Here is a 16,322-nt window from a genome sequence, read left to right as displayed (position 1 = left end):
TGAGCATAAGAATGGTGCTGTATAGATATGGCTGGTATAAACATCTCTGCTTAGGAATAGTTACTTTGGATTCTGATCATGCCAAGTAGCCTTGGTTTCTGCCAGGACAGGGAGGCAGGAGTGGGTGGATGAGTGGGAGAACACCCTCATAGAAGCAGGGGGAGGGGTGATGGGATAGGGGGTTTCAGAGGGGAAACCAGGAAAGGGGATAACCTTTGAAATCTAAATAAAGTATCTAATAAGTTTTGATTGTTTGTTTGTTTTTTAAAGAATAGTTACTTTTTGAAGGGAATGACTATAAATGCCTTTGGTATGTGAATGACAAAATCTGGTATACTATAGACGTGGTAATAGCTTTATGAAGTAGGCTTGCTGTAAGTCTTGAGTATTGCATCACAGTAGGTTTGGCCTTGAATTGGGGACAGATAGGAACAAAGTAGAAATATATAGGAAAATTCTTCATTTAAACATTTTTTGCCAGCTTATACAACTTTTGATGGTTTGTGCTTTTGACCCCAACTTCATAGAAAGGAAAATTCTACAGACTTTTAACGTACAATTCTTCCTTATTTCTGAAGCATTTCCAGGACATGATGTAGGTGTGCTAAGAACTAATGGCCAAGTCAACCCCATTACTGCCTAAAGTAAAGTAAGAGAAGTCTTTTTCGCTCCCGGGTGGAAAAGATGTCTTATTTTTTTTAACCGTAAAATCTAAAGCTATAAAGATAATTTCTAAGGAGAAAATGACCAAAGTCACAAAAAGTTGCTATACTATACCTAAATTTTAAATTATTTAATAAACTTAAACAGAGGATTATGAGTCACTGTTATAACTAAACTTTGCCCTTAATTCTTTAGTCAATACTTAGCCAATCAACCGGTATTTATTGCACATTGACTCCAACCTTGGCAGTAGCTATCTTTCTTTATTTCCCAGAGGAGTAAAACATACTCATTCCATTAAATCATGAAGTCTCACCTCCACAGATGTCCAGAAGAGATTTGAAGCGTAGGCTCCTGAGGCAGGTCATCACGGGCTTTCCTTTGCATAGACTTTAAGAATCTGTACTTCATCAAAACCTTCATTTGTTCCTCTGATAGTTGCTTGGAGGCCTATCTTGATATATAATAATGATTAAAGGTGTCATTGATAGGGCACTGGCTGAGAATAGGCCAGCATGTATTGGACTCTCCAGTACTTGCAGCCTAGATTGTAGGTGACAGAACATATATGTCACAAAAATATTTTTTATTTGAGGGCCTGAAAGTTAATTAACAATAGTTGCATTCCACACCAAGATGGTGTCACAGGTGAGTGGAATTTTGATGCTTGTTTCTCAATACAAGCTAGAAATATTGATGTAATTACAAAGAATAAATATCAATAAAACAGCAGGTCTCTGATAAACAGATATAATTACCAGAAGGATCTACCTGTTTACACATCAGGACCACTGTCTTCATATATCTTATCCTGTTACATAATTATTAAATAAAACAGTAATTCCAGAATGAGTAATAACTGTCACACAGAGTCCTGCACGGTTGAATATTTTCATCTTGGCAGGAGGATATCCCTAAGTAACATCTAACAAAGAGTCACCATGAATCACTAAACAGTGAACCAGCTCCAAATTGGTATCTGAAAAACCAATCAGCAACCATCAGGGGCTAGGTCCATGTTCTTTGTGTGTGTGTGTGTGTGTGTGTGTGTGATTTTTCAAGGAACTGGAAAGATGCTGCCACTGCCCATGTGAGGATGTGGTGTGTTTATATCTTTCACTTCTCAATAGGGTGGGGTGGATTTCCTTTTGTAAAAGCCAGAAGCCCTTGTGAGAATGAATTTGGCACAGCGACAAGGACTTCCTTTTGCTTTTACGGCGAGTATCTTGGTATTCTTTCTCTTGAAGTGCTGTGATGGGCACAGGACGGAAGAATAGCTCCTTGCTGAGCTGTGTGGCTCCTCCAGATGAGAACAGCAGGAGACCAGGCAGATGGCCAAGGCAGAGTAGGACTGGAGCGAAGATCACAGCCAAGCCCAAGCCCGCTGAAGATCCACTGCACACAGGCAGCAAAAGGAAATAGCTTGCTCTGAACCCTCGCATGTCCTTAATACTTTCTGGGTGCAGAGCCGGGATCTCCCCTTTGACCTGGCCTTAGGCAGACACAACTTTATAGAGAAGGCCTGGTTTTGAGCCGCTGCTTTGCACAACAATGGGCTTGGCTGAGTCCAGCGGCTGGAAAGAGTATGCAAGTGCATAGAGCCTCTGAGATTGATTGCTTAGTTTCTTGCTAGCTGTCACTCAGAATCCTCTCCAGCTTTGGAGGAGAGCTTGGTTATTTCCTTTCCAGGCCATTTTCGTCTTTCAAAAAAAAAATCTTTATTGTCCTTTAGCCTTTGTGGCACTGCCCCTTCAGGCTGGGCAAGTTGCAGCATTCCAGTGTCACTCAAAGTCAGTCAAATCCAGACAAAGAGCAGGGCCTCCTGTCAGGACTATTGGGAGGGGGAAGGGAGGTGCTTAGCCCCATTCCTTTGTAGTACTCAGCCCTGGGGGTCCTAGAGAAAGCATTAAGAAAGCTCAGGAAATCAGACTTAAGCCTCCTCGGAGTCTGTAGAGAGTTCAATCCCAGCCAGTGTTTGTTTATAAAACAGCTAAATAATTCACACCCGGTTTGCCATTTAACCTCTTGGACACATGTTTTTTGGCCTACTGAGGAGATTTTTTTTTTTTTTGGAGTTGTTCCTAAGAGTGCTGAGTTTGATACTGACAGAAAGGAATCTGAGGTCAGAACTTCTATTTTAAACAGAGGCCTCTGGGATTTATAAAGGATGTTTCCGATATGTTAAAACAGCTGGAAAAGCCTTTGAGATCTTCAGTGAAAGCAAGAGGATTCCTAATTTGTATTACAGGTGAGCAAGCACAGGCCTAAGAAGCTCGGCTGACTTTCTCTTGCATGGCCAGAACTCCAAGAACACGGTGCAACCTAAAGAGGCTCCCAAGGACCCAAAGGGAAACTGGCCCATCCTCAGAGTTCCCAGGACCACTCTCAAGTTAGGGATGCTTTTGAAGAGAGTAGAAAATCTGTTTATCTTCAGTCCAGCTGAGGGCCTTTCCATCATCTGTGGATTAAAAGGAGACTCTCAAGGTCATTAGCTCTGAGTTTCTCTGGGTGGGTGGGGATGGGTTTGGCTGCTGAGTTATTCTGATGACCCAGAAATTACCTGTATTCATTTCTTTCTTTTTAGATAAAAGCATTTCTATTCTGGTTTTTCTATGGCTCCTTTTCAAGAGAAGAGGAGAAAAAAAAAAAAACCATCGTCTTTGCTAGCAGAGTCTCCTATTCTCTGCATTCTTTTATAATCTGTCTTGATTCTCAGCCCATACCTTAGTCCTTTTTTGTACTCTGTGTCTTTTAATCACTAAAGAATCTGACTCAGTGTCTGTCCCTGTGGATCACAGGCTGGTCTCCTTCATCTGTGTCTCCAGGAGAGGGAGGGGCCAGGAACCTTTTTTCTCCTATGCAGCCTCCTGCCCCAACAATATAACTGCCTTTTCTCCAGGGTCTCCTTTGGGCTGTTATTCATTCCTAAGGTTGACTTTTTAGAAACACTTTCATGTAACACCAAGAAAATCTGATAACCTATCTCATTATTAAAACAGCTATGAAGTTGTTTCATATATATGTGTGTATAAATATACAGAAATACATGTATAAAGATATCTACTTATATAAGTGTATATCACAGAACACCAGTATTATGTTATTTTCTTTATTATGTGCATCAAAGACAAGCAAAAATATAAAAAAGAAAATTCCATATAATGGAAGAGCAGTTACGGAGGCTTTTAAATAGCATCACTCTGGGGAAGGGTGGGCGGTCATATGATAAAACAATTCATACTCAGATCGCATCATGTTGGAAGCTTCTTTATAACTATCATTTACAGGAGATATTGGTAGTACAGAAGAAAAACGGATCTCCACCTACAAGCAAAGAGGAAATAACAGCTGCTAATATGTGACAAAATTCTTTCAAATGAAAAATGCAGCTTTCTTACACTGGCTTCCAGCTTGCTTCTCTCTTGCCCTCTTGGGCTCTTCCCTTCTCTCTCCAGGTGGCTATGGCCAGCCTCTACTTCTCTACTCTCTCCCTCTCTCTGCCTTTTTCAGCCTCTACTACTCTCTTAACTTTCCTTCCCATGCCCTAAATAAACTCTATTCTATATTAAATTTTTTTTTGAAAAAAAAAAGAAAGAAAGAAAGAAAGAAAGAAAGAAAGAAAGAAAGAAAGAAAGAAAGAAAGAAGAAAGAAAAATGCTGATGGAAAGAAGAGCACCAGCCCTGGTGGTAACTATTCATCCTAGCATCACCTGCAGTTATATTTTGGTTAAGAATCTTTCTGTTTATGCCAATAGTTTTCTTTTGAAAACGACTTTTCTTTTTATTTATTTTTTAGCAGTTCTAGACTCAGATTAGCCAACTGTCTGAAGTTTATATAAAACCACAAATGTGACAGTCTATTGTCACTTAGAATTGGCATCTCTAAGTTCTCTGATAGTGCCAGGTGCTGGCTTATGCTTGTAATGTTGCTCTCTCTTTCTGTCTTCTACCAAACAGACAGGTGATAAGAAAACACACAGTTTTAAACAGCTAGCACACTAAAAGTACAGCTTTCTTTATAGTCTGCTTTTCGACTTTGATTTGTAAATTAATCTAGGAAACACCGTAGAGGAAATTTCCTTAGTTTAGGAACTAAAATCGCAGCCTAACCTTTTATGTGGGCCAGAATATCGATGCACATTTCATTTCTAGTCACTTGTGCACGCTTGCTCCTCTTCTGGTACCACTCAACTAAGGAGAAAGGAAGATAGGTTTGAAAAGACACTGAAGACTCTGTGGGTGATGGAGAAGAAGCATCATCTTCACAGAAATTAGAAATAACAGAAAGGACCTTCTGCCAAGATCCACGTATCACAGAAACATAAATCAATCCTCATATTAGAGGTACAAGCAGTAACAACTATGCAGGCTTTTTCTATTGTTCCTTTTTTACATCTATCTATCTATCTATCTATCTATCTATCTATCTATCTATCTATCTATCTATCTATCTCTGGTGTGCACAGGCACATGCATACATATGTGTGTTCTGTGTCACATTGCATGCCATGGTTGCACTTGGAGATTAGGGGGTAACTTCTATCCTTACATTCTATCTTATCTGAAATAGGAATTCTTTGTTGCTTATAGCTGCACAAACTAGTTTAGCGTGCCCTTGGCTATTTTCCTGTCTCCACATCCCATGATGTCATCGTTACACTAGGACTACATATGCATATTACCACAAAAGGATTATTTGTGGATTCTGGGATTTGAACTCTGGTCTTTACACTTGTTCAGTGAGCACTTTACCCATTTTACCTCCGGGTCCTTTTAGATACAACACATCTGATGATCCTCGAGACAAAGACAAGCAGACAAGAATTGCAGAGTTTTCATCTTCTAAGACATGTTCACCAAGATTCACGAGACTCCACAGTAGCAGCTCTTCCTCCAAGTGTTTTCTGTGCGCTCACTTTTTACTGTGAAAACTAAAGAAGAATTGATATATTGAATGGTGAATGACTTGTAGTCACTATCTCATAGAACAGGATCACAAAGTGCACATGATCAGAACAAGGCAAACGCTATTAGTGGGTGATGGAGCAGCAGTGAAAACATGAGGAAAGGTTGTGGAAGAAATCAAAGTACAGAGCAATCAAAAATATAACCAAGAGTTAACTGGGTATTAATTAGTGAACTAGCAGTAGTTTGGAGAGATAGTCTAATCATGCAAGGACTTTGGTGACAGGAAGCATACTATACATATAAACCTAAAAGAGTTCACGGTACTTAGAAGATAAGATGGAGCGAGAAATAGGATGAAGTAGAAAGAAAGAGAGAACAGGAACAAAAGAAGCTTAAAATACGACCCTGCATAGGAGTGAAATCTCTCATAGGAATTTCTAGAGTGGAACCAGAGCACAGCATGGATAGAGAAAGTGTCCAGATGAGGGATGTGGAACAGGCCAGACTAGGTCTGTGTGAGAGTTGGGGAGGGAGAATATACCAGTTACTTTGCATCATAGTGAGGAAGAGATGACATCAGGAGCTTGAGGCAGCTGGGTCATGTTGTGTCCTCAGTAAAGAAGCAGAGGAAGATGAACACTCCTGCTTAGACTTCTTTCTCCTTGCCACTGAGTCTGTGACTCCAGCCAAGGGAATTTCACTTCCCACATGTAGGATTAGCTATTCCACCTTGATTAATCTAATGTAGATAATCCTCCATACATATTCTCAGAGATCTATTTTACATGGTGATTGCAGATTCCATTGGGTTGATGCTGAAGGTTCACCATCAGGGGAAAGAACTGTGGGGACTCTCATCTTCTGCGTACATGGGATTCAGATGTTCTGAAGTTGATACTTTAGAAGGGAACAGAATGAGGTCAGTGCTTTCTAGAAATGTGTTAGAGATGGTTAGCAGGCTTTATGATAATGATGCTAAACATCTGGACAGGCTGTGCTGTAAATATCCATTTGGGAATATTAACATTTAAGTAGTGTTTGAAAGCTTGAAGAACAAATGAGCTCGTTCCAGTGAGAATATGTCCAGTGATAATAGGAGTGGGCCAGGTTGGAATGCTAATGAACCTCAGGCAAGAAGCTGGGAGTGGGGTGGGGGGTGTGAGGAGACATGACAATATTAGCCAGATTTATAAGCTGGAAAGTTTTAAAACACTGAGATGCTAAATCCATGGGAGAGCCAAGCATGGTGGTTCAGTTGAAATGCTGAAGGGGAAGGATTATAAGTGTGAGGGTATCCTAAAATTCATAGAGAGACTTAGTCTCCAAAGATAAACAGATAAAGGAAATGAATCATATAACTAGAAGCATCCTAGGAGAAGAAGCTACAGCCACGTGAGATGCAGCACAGTGGTCCTCCAATAGCAGGCATTAGGGAATGAAGCTTTGACAAGGAGATTGTCGGTGTCAGACGGAAAGAAGTAGGCTGATAAAGGTAGATGGGCAACGGGGTCAGCCCAGGAAGTAAAGGAGAGATGCGGAGGCTGGAGACTAGAGACATGAAAGACCAGAGGAAATCTGTGATGCAGGCTCAGGGAAAACATTCTTAATGATGGATTCTTAATTTGTGTGCTTCCTTGGAGACTGATGTGAGAGAGAGAGAGAGAGAGAGAGAGAGAGAGAGAAAGAGAGAGAGAGAGAGGTGACAGTTGAGGAGGTGACAAAATTCAGGACAAATGATAGGCTGATCTTGAATAGACTTGAGGTACTCTATGGAAATGTAAGCCAATAGTTGTGGAAAACTGATGGCCTACTTATGTCTTTTCATGTGGGATTCCTTCCATTAGGCAGCATAGCTAGAGAGAAAATATAAATTCAATAATATTATGCAATGAAAGATATGCGAGGGAGGAAGGAATAGTGATTTTGTGAATATGTGATGGTATCGTATACCTGAGCACATATAGGTAGCACTAGCTATACTAAGGGGTTCACAGAAAGAAAGGAGGGAAACAGAAGAAAGAGGAGGAGGAGGAAGAGGAAGAGGAGAAGTAATTAGTAGAAGATGACATAAAACTAAAAGAGAAATGTGAGAATGTCCTGGGGAGCCAGGATGAATATCATCTAAATATATTCTACTTAGTTATGGAGTTATCAAAGGACATTCTTATTGTACTATGGTATTTATTTTTCCAACCATGAAGAACTATATCTATAGGCAAAGTATATGTTTGTGAATGAGAAGAAACCATAAACATAAATTTCAAGAAAAAGAAATATAAAGCTCATAGTTTGCCTCCAAATTATACTATTTTCTATTGTTTAATTGTGATAGGCACACATGCAATCTTGCATATACACCTCTAACATTTCATGTCTTTGCAGTCCCATGTTATTACCTTGTGACATAGGGATACCTCCTCATAACTGTGTAGTTTGGATTCAAGGATATTCACTATCATAGTCAATATTCAAAAAGGAAAGCAGAAACCATCCTAGAGAGTTAAAACAGAAAAAAAAATTAATCAGAGTAAGAAACATAGATGAGCGAGTAACTGAGAAGCTGATAGAAAGATAAAGAAAATCATAAAACTGGACATGGAGTGAGCTACACTCACCCAGTTTTGGAAAAAAAAAACCCATACAGAGAAAGTGGCTTCATTGTAGCTTCAGGTCAAAGGTAACCCATGGAACAGAGATCTGTCTGTTTGGGAGTGACTGACACTGAGGTGTCCCTGAAACTCGGAGCAGCAAAGGATGCTCTGAGCTTGGCACACACTGCAGAAGGTGCGCTATACACGTGCCTGGCCAAGTCTAAGTGATAGCCAGAGGAAGAGAGCTTGGCAACTAGATCCACAGGAATCGGCACAGAATGAGAAAGGCTTGGGAAGAATCTTGGGAAAACGGATGAAGGTCCGATCATGGGCTTCTGGCTTCGTCTGGCTTCTTCTGGCTTCCTGGGACTAGCGAGCACTTGCTAACCGGGGCATTCTTCCATTGCACCAGTCTGCTTGAGTGAAAGGAGCTGGTGATGGTTACTTGAAAGGCAAGCGCAGTACAGTGAGGGTTGGAAGGATCGTATTGGATACGCTGCTCGTGGCAAATGAGTCGACCTGTGGTTCTGCTTAAACCCTGGAGCCCAGGTCCTGTAGTAGTGGCAAGACTCCCCCATCACAAAGTTGGGAACATAGTTTGGAAAACTTTCTGAGAATTTTAAGAATACTTTAATCATCTCTTAAATTTCATAAAAATCACAAGGGCTGCCTAACTATTCATATTCTACGGCAAGGAAGTCAGTGCTTTCCACTCCATTCTGTGGCTCTGGGCCTCATGGCTGTTAACATAATACCCTCCCGGCCAGCACAACAGGATATACTGCTGGAAGGATCTTGTCTTTGAAGTAAGATGAAACCCTAAAGCTTTCATTTGCCTAATGAAAACCTCAGCCAGAAAGTTTCCCGGTTTCTGATCACATATGGAGTCTTCTAGGCTCATTTTGACTCGGGGACGCCAGATGCTGGACTCGCATGCGGCATTCACATCCAAATTTGGAGCAGGTGCTAATTATCAGAACAGGAAACAGACACTCAACCCAAAGAAAATTCCTCCCTTCATTCTAGGCAAGTGGTGTGGTGCTGTGTTATAAAAGGAACCCTATTGACTTACAGGCTCCAAGTTCCACTCTGGGTAGGTAATTGTCTTCTGTCTACCCTATGACACCTTGGTTACTTGGGCATAAACGTTCAGGTCCCACATAAGAAGGCTTTATGTAAATATAAATGTGACCCCCCCCCCCCCCAACACACACACACACATATAAAGGTGGTTTTCATTGAAGAGCAACATTAGACTCACTCTAACAGCCCGGGTAGTTCAAGGAAAATGATTCCAAGTGAACGTGAAGAAATGGGCACCAGCCAGATGTTTCTGTGCGGACACCTCTGCCCTTCCTCCCTTTTCTAAATATACAACGCGGAGTGGAGGCTGTCAGGGTCAGGAAAGAGGAAGTTCTCAGACGCCCGTGCAAAGCAATAATCTTCAAGTGGATGCCACGCCGACAGGGAGGTGGTGTTAGTTACAAGAAAGTCAGGAGGCCGAGACGGGTAGTCAAAGAAAGTTAAAAACAAAATCAGTGTGAGGGAAAGGGTCACCGAGGGAAGCAGAGATGAGATTCAGAAGGAGAACATCTGCGGGCTTCGCAGGAGCAGACACGCCTGGGGAGGGGTGTCAGCAGGACTAGCACTTCTCTTTGTTTGCTGCCTTCTGCTGCACATGGCTCCGTTTTGATCTCTCTCTCTCTCTCTCTCTCTCTCTCTCTCTCTCTCTCTCTCTCTCTCTCTCTCTCTCTTCCTCATAATATTCACAGGTCCAGATGACTAATGTGTGGATGTGAGTTACCCTCCCTAAATTGAAGGTCACTAAACAAATGTTAACACTTGCTCCCTCCCAAACTTCTGTACTCTTACTCCATTACCAAATGGTTCCTACCAGGTCTTGCTCCATTTAGCAGGGAGCTCCTACCACCGGAGTTCAGCTAGTGCCTGATGCTCGCTCGCTCGCTCCCGTGCCTGGTTGAGTTCAGCTAGTGTCTGACACTCCTGTGCCCAGGGCCCTCAGGGCGCATGCTCAAGCCCTTACCTGCTGTCTCGCTCACATTTCTTTCCACTATTTCAGTCAATGGGATTTGTGTTTCTCAGTTCTGAAGAAATCTCTAGCTGTAAATATGAAGTAGATTCTCACATTATCCTTTTTGTCATTAGAAGTAGAGATTGGACTCACTCCGATTTTCACAGTGAATTATCAATTCAAGACCTCTTCAACATCCACACTAACATGTTTTCTTGTTTGAATATATATGTATTCTTATAAAGGAGAATCGTTAGGGGATTTTAGAACATAAATTTGATAACCTTTTTGTGTGCTTTGCCCATGAATATGTGTGCACATTTAGAGTTTTTATTAGCATGTTTTGGATATCCATGTATTCGTTCTCTTGTAGATGCTGTCTTAGCATGCTGCAACGTTCCTTCTGTGAAACAGCCTCAGTGGACAAACTCACACGTTTCGTGAAGGCTCAAGGAAATAATCCCTCAAAGATAGGCAGCCAGTATAGAGATGGCTGCATGCTAACTGGATATCTATCAAACTGTAAAGTGAATATTAGACTATACTTTTATCCCTCTAGTTCCTATTTGGCCTCTAAATCATACAAAAATTTAAATCAATGCCCAGAACCTCCTCTTTTGCTGCTCTAAACTGTCCTGTGTAAATGTCCTTCTTCCCACCTGTCATGGAAGCACATTCTGGCCCACAGACATCCTGCTGTATTGACAATTAGGCAGGGCTTACTTTGGAAACAGTCAAGTTTCCTGTATGACAACCGATAGGAATTGCGGTATCATAATTTGCTTTTTAAGGCCAGTACTATTTCTAACCCAGTCAGTGAGCACTCAAATCCACATCATTTCAAATTGTGCTGACAGTCCCAGATGAGCTGTGCCTCCTGCTGAGCTCTGTGGGGGAGGGGTCAAGTTCATTTCCAAGTCTCCTGGTTGTGCGTTGGTTCTCCTAACAGGGCCAGTTGCCTTTTAAGACAGGCAATACTGCTTCTCTCGCAAAGGAACAAAAGCTATATGAATCACGAACCTTCCACAAATGGTTTTGGTAAAACAAACAAACAAACAAACAAACAATAAAAAACATGTTATAGACCTTCTGAAACTCTCTCTTTAGCAGTCAGACAATACTGGCATTTGTTGATGAGAAATATAAATTCTCATATATAAATCTCCAGTCAGAAGGTTCTGAGCTCGGTCTTGACTGCTCCACAGATATCTTTGCAATCTTTTGATACAGTACTCCCTTGGCCTCCATTTTGCATAACCCCTCCTCAGCATCCTACCTCACCATCATATTCTGTTAACAATTTCCTTTCCACTTTCTATACCTTTAGTCTCTGACCCTTCAACTCTAATATAGTGCATATTTCAAATTTTCCCCATAATATATTTCCCTCATATTCTACAAGAGTAGATTCTCCACTTGCTTCGTTTTCCTCCATCTGTGGCACACAGTGTCCCTTGACTGGATGACTCCTGACCAAATGAACTATAGCAGTTCGGGCCAGATCTTAATAGTATGACTAAAGAAAACGTAATGTTCTAATGACACCCTTGACCTCTGCCATCGCTTGTCTGGTCTTAGAGACGGATAGCTGAAAGTGACCATGTCTCAGAACCCCACATTGTCTTCACTGCCAATTGAGTTTGAGCTCAGATTCCCAAGCTCAGTTCTGCCATCTTGTCCTGCGAGGACTTTCTAAAAGTCATCCCAGTCTTACAATAATACCTTTAGAGTCTAGATGTTAGCCTAGACTTCTGGGACCCTCTGAAAAAAAAAAAGGACATTAATCTCTAAGGCAGAGGCAGCACAGAGGTAAGTCGACCAATGCTACCTCCTTATACCGCAGTATGTGAGCCACTATTTGTTTCTTGACAAGGGCCTGAGCAGAAGAAAGGTTTATTTTGGCTTACAGTTTGAGCAAATACATTCTACTGTGGTGGGGGAATTTTCACTTCAGAAAGGTGAGGATCCTGCTCACACTTCTTTTGCAATCAGGAAGCTGACAGAAATGGACTTTGGTGTTCAGCTTCCTGTCTCTAGGACTCCCCACACATGGCACAATGCCTCCCACATTCAGGGCACTCCTTCTCTCCTCAGAGAATTCTTTCTGGAAATGGTCTCAGGGACACACTCACAGACATGTCCCTGGGGCGATTCTAAATCTAGTCAGAATCTAGGCAGTGTCCTAGAGATCCTATAATGTGACTATTTTGCGTGCTTCTTGAAGATATACGAACCTGAATGTGTGGACTGTGTGTCCATAGAGTCTTTCTTCCTATAAGCTTTCAATTCAGTCCATCTTTGTTCCAGTGCCTGCTGTGACCTATACTGCAGCTGTCAACATAAACGTTGGAAGAAATAGAAAGAGGCATTTGTGTAACCTCTGTAGTATTCAAAGCACTCTTACTGATAAGAGCGTCTCTTTGGAGTTTATTACAACCTCATGTGGTCCACAAGGCAAAAACTATTTCCCTTGTCTTGAGGGAGAAGACACTCTTGGGACCATACTTAGAAAGCTTTGCAATAACTTTGCCATAATTTTGCCAAAAGCACTGAGTCTGTTTTCTTTCTTCTAATCATCCTTTATACCTGTCAGTTAGGAAGGATGGGATACAAGGCAAATAATAATCTTTGTTGTATCAATTTCTATGATTGAATGTGCTAAGAACTAGGGGTCTAGTTAGTTTGGCTTTCTGTAGACAGTTTTTCCAAAAGAGTGAAATGCATATTAAAAATTATAAATTTTTACCACATTTCTTCATTATCATTGATGAGATAGAACTGAGAGAGCTAGAAGAAAATCAAACACATTTCTCTGATGGAGAATAGAGGGATAATGTATAATTTATAGTCTATGTATTCATGGTTGAAAATCTTAAACTTCCCATTTTCTTATCGTTATGATGATGTGACTCAGAAAGCTCATCTACAGTTTGATCACAGAAATGTCAGACTCTCGGGTTCTGCAAGAAGGAGGTTCAAGGCTTATGGCTCTGCAAATGGAGGTTCAGAAATGGGTACTCCCGACTGATTGCCATGCTAATATTAAATATCTGTTACTTAGATATGCACTCTGCTGCCAGTTTTAGGCAGAGTTTGAGCTTGGCCTGATCTATACCACATTTGCTAACTCAGGCTGAGCTAAAACAACGTGGAATATGTTTTATCCTTGAAGGATATTGCTGTGGGAGACACCCTATAAAAGTTAAATTTATTTAATTCCTGCAGCAAGTCAACACTTCTATGATTAATAAGGCTTTTGGCCACAGCCTTTTTATATACTATTTCTAGTTTGTATTTGAAGATCTCAATAAATCATTGAATTTCACTGAATCTGGGGCACTGCCTGAGACACCCTGATCCAGTTTATTGACCACACACAACATATTTGCCATAAATAATATCATTTTATTCATAGCTTTTCACACATCACTTAATAAAACATAAAAACAAATGATGGAACAAACTTGGAAGAATCCTAGTAAAACTGGGTGGAATCTTACTATCCTCCCCCAAACATCCTTGCAGCAACACTATATTTCATAGTGCCTTACTTGGGTGTGTGTGCATGTAGTGCCTGCCGTTCTATTTCTAAGACCCTCAGTCATTCAGTCATATTCTGTGTGGACAAACCTTAGGTATTGCTAGTCAAATTTCAAGGTTGTTTGAATTTATCGATCTACTTAATTTGTGTTTTTGCTGAAAATAGTTAATTGGAACCTTCTGAAAGAGGCCTGGTGGTCTGTTGTAGCCTTTCATGGACCATGTGCTAACAAGCAAGACTGTTTCTTTTTTTTGTGTAGACTGCAACTTTCTGGCTATCCATAAAACTAAAGGAATAAAGAGTATGTGGAATATAGAATACCAGGAGTTCACTCATCTATTCTATCTTACCGCATCTTTTTTTTTACTGTTTGAATGTGAGAAAAGTATCAAAAATGAGTGAAATTATAAATGTTCTCTCTATTACCAGGAAAATGCATGAAGACTCTCTCCTACTGATTTACATTGATTCAAAACACAAAAAGTAAAGCAGATTAACTTGTGAGAAAAATAGCCTGTTAGTCTTCCAGTGATAGTTTCTGTAGTGAATGAATATCCTGTAGTAAAGTACCCAGGCCAAGGTTATAGAAAAAATCCAACAAGTATTTCCTGAGTGTACACACATAGATTCATTATTATTCCAAATGAACTCACAGGTACCAGGTTCCAGACAGGCCTTATCACCTAAATTGTTGACTTGAATAAATGGGCTTTCCTTATCTTGTTCAGGTATTCTGAGATTCCATGAAGGATGGGCTTTGTCTGTTATTTACAAAGAAAAGGTCTGAGGTTTCACAAACCTCTGTTCCTTGCTGCTCAGACCTGGCTTCTCTGTGCATGTTCTCCTTTTTGTGCTCATAGTAGGTACGCAGTGCATAGTAGTTCTGCTCTTAGATTAGGTGTACTGGTGTTAGAATATTGCTTGACTTTTGACCCCTACAGGGTACAGTGTGGGAAATCTGTTCTAGAAGACAACATCTTATCTGAAACAGGGCCAGACAATGTTTTCACACAATTATTACAACATTTTCTCACCTTCTAGAAGTACAAAGGGTTGAGTAAGGAATAAAAATTAGCAACATCTATTCATCAGACCTTCTCAGAGGTCTATAAAGTAGACTGGACAGGTGCTTTTTTATTGTTTTAGAGGTGAGAAAATTCATTAGTAAAGAAATTAAGTTTTGGTTCAAAGTCTCCAAGTGGGTAACATCAATTTAGGCTTCTGGTGGAGTCTGATGGTGCATGCTCAATTGTGATGGGGAGGGTTGGAATAGACTATAAAGGGGGGTGTTTGTAACATGACAATGAATGGCAGTTTAGGAAAAGTGGCCCAGCATTGTGCTGTACAGAGGCCACTGGCCTCTGGGGACCATTGGCATTCCTCGCCAGAATGGCTGAGAGCAGGAGGCTAGTGCAGAGCTGTAGTTCTTCTTATTATTTAATATTATGTCGCCTTCCCATTATCTGATATAAGAAGAAAGAATTTCAGGATACAACCATGCGATCAGCTCCCAGGGACACAGGGCACTTGTTAGAAGACAGAATGATGACTTAGCTTTTTGTCAGCATGTGTTACTGTCAGAAACTATATTTCCAGCTTCTGAGAACCATTCATATTTACATATTTCTATTTTTTAGTATAATTATCCCTTGATTTGTGATTTTACATTTGAATATTAAATTAAATTGGTAAGCCCAATAAATTAAATGAGTGTAAAATGTCTGTATATATTTTTAAAATCATGGATTATGCTACTGTTTTTTCTGGTCCCAACTTCATCATAAAATCTACAAGATGGTAGTGAGTAGAATCATCTTGTAATTGTTAATGTGTAACCACATAAGTACATGCCATCATAAGATATAAGCTACAAGTGTTTTATCAGGTCACACAAACTTTATTGTTTCTCCTAATTTCTGGCTCTCCATCTAGCTCCCATCTGTGCCTCGCTGGGCTCACGGGGTCCTAAGCTAAGCATTCCTAGATTCAGGGCTCTCATGCAGTACTTAACAATTCTCTGGAGACAAATGCATAAGTCCAGCTTCATTAGAAGCAACTAGAAATACATCAGGATTTTTACTACAAGTCCATGTTTGTTTATTAATTGAAAGTAATTTTGCTCAGGTCTTCAAACCAAGGATAGCCATAGAAAGATTTAATATGTTCAAATGAACTGTACTTGAAGATAAAACATAGGATACAGTCAGAATGTGTTTAGTTGTATAGAATAAGGGAAATGCCTTTGAAAATCTGAGTAACAGAAGAGAATGCATGGCAGGCCCTTCAAATCAATCCCCAAGGAATAGGTTATATTTCGTTGATCTATTGGACAAAAAGGCTCTATAGAAACCCCTAAACAACCCAGGCTCTTGCCAAGGCTATGGATTGTTCTTCATAAACTGATGATATAGCCCTATTTCTGAAGACAACACCTACACAACTCATTGAACATTGAGAAGTCAAGTTGGTACCTTCACCCTTATGAACTCCTGGTCATGCTATAGGAAGGTACTCTGCCTATTACCAAAGGAGAACAATAAATGCCTATGAATTCTCTGATCTATGATGATGATCTGCATGCAAGGTG

General features: G+C 40.5%; 1 long non-coding RNA gene across 3 annotated transcripts; it reads right to left on the bottom strand.

The window, feature by feature from the left end:
* Window positions 1-3,844: 3,844 nt before the first annotated feature.
* Gm29836 lies at window positions 3,845-8,060 on the bottom strand. Of its 3 annotated transcripts, none has more exons than XR_867739.1 (3): window positions 7,968-8,060; window positions 5,425-5,594; window positions 3,845-3,987 (listed from the first exon to the last, which is right to left on the bottom strand). It is a non-coding gene; the product is annotated as a predicted gene, 29836 (long non-coding RNA). The 3 variants fall into 3 exon arrangements; XR_867738.1 differs by lacking the exon at window positions 3,845-3,987 and adding an exon at window positions 4,784-4,854; XR_376217.1 differs by lacking the exons at window positions 3,845-3,987; window positions 7,968-8,060 and adding exons at window positions 4,784-4,854; window positions 5,896-5,915.
* Window positions 8,061-16,322: the final 8,262 nt, after the last annotated feature.

This window comes from Mus musculus, chromosome 3, assembly GCF_000001635.26.
Source record: "Mus musculus strain C57BL/6J chromosome 3, GRCm38.p6 C57BL/6J".
NCBI classification, from domain to species: Eukaryota; Metazoa; Chordata; class Mammalia; order Rodentia; family Muridae; genus Mus; species Mus musculus.
This window is presented reverse-complemented; position numbering and strand designations above follow the sequence as displayed.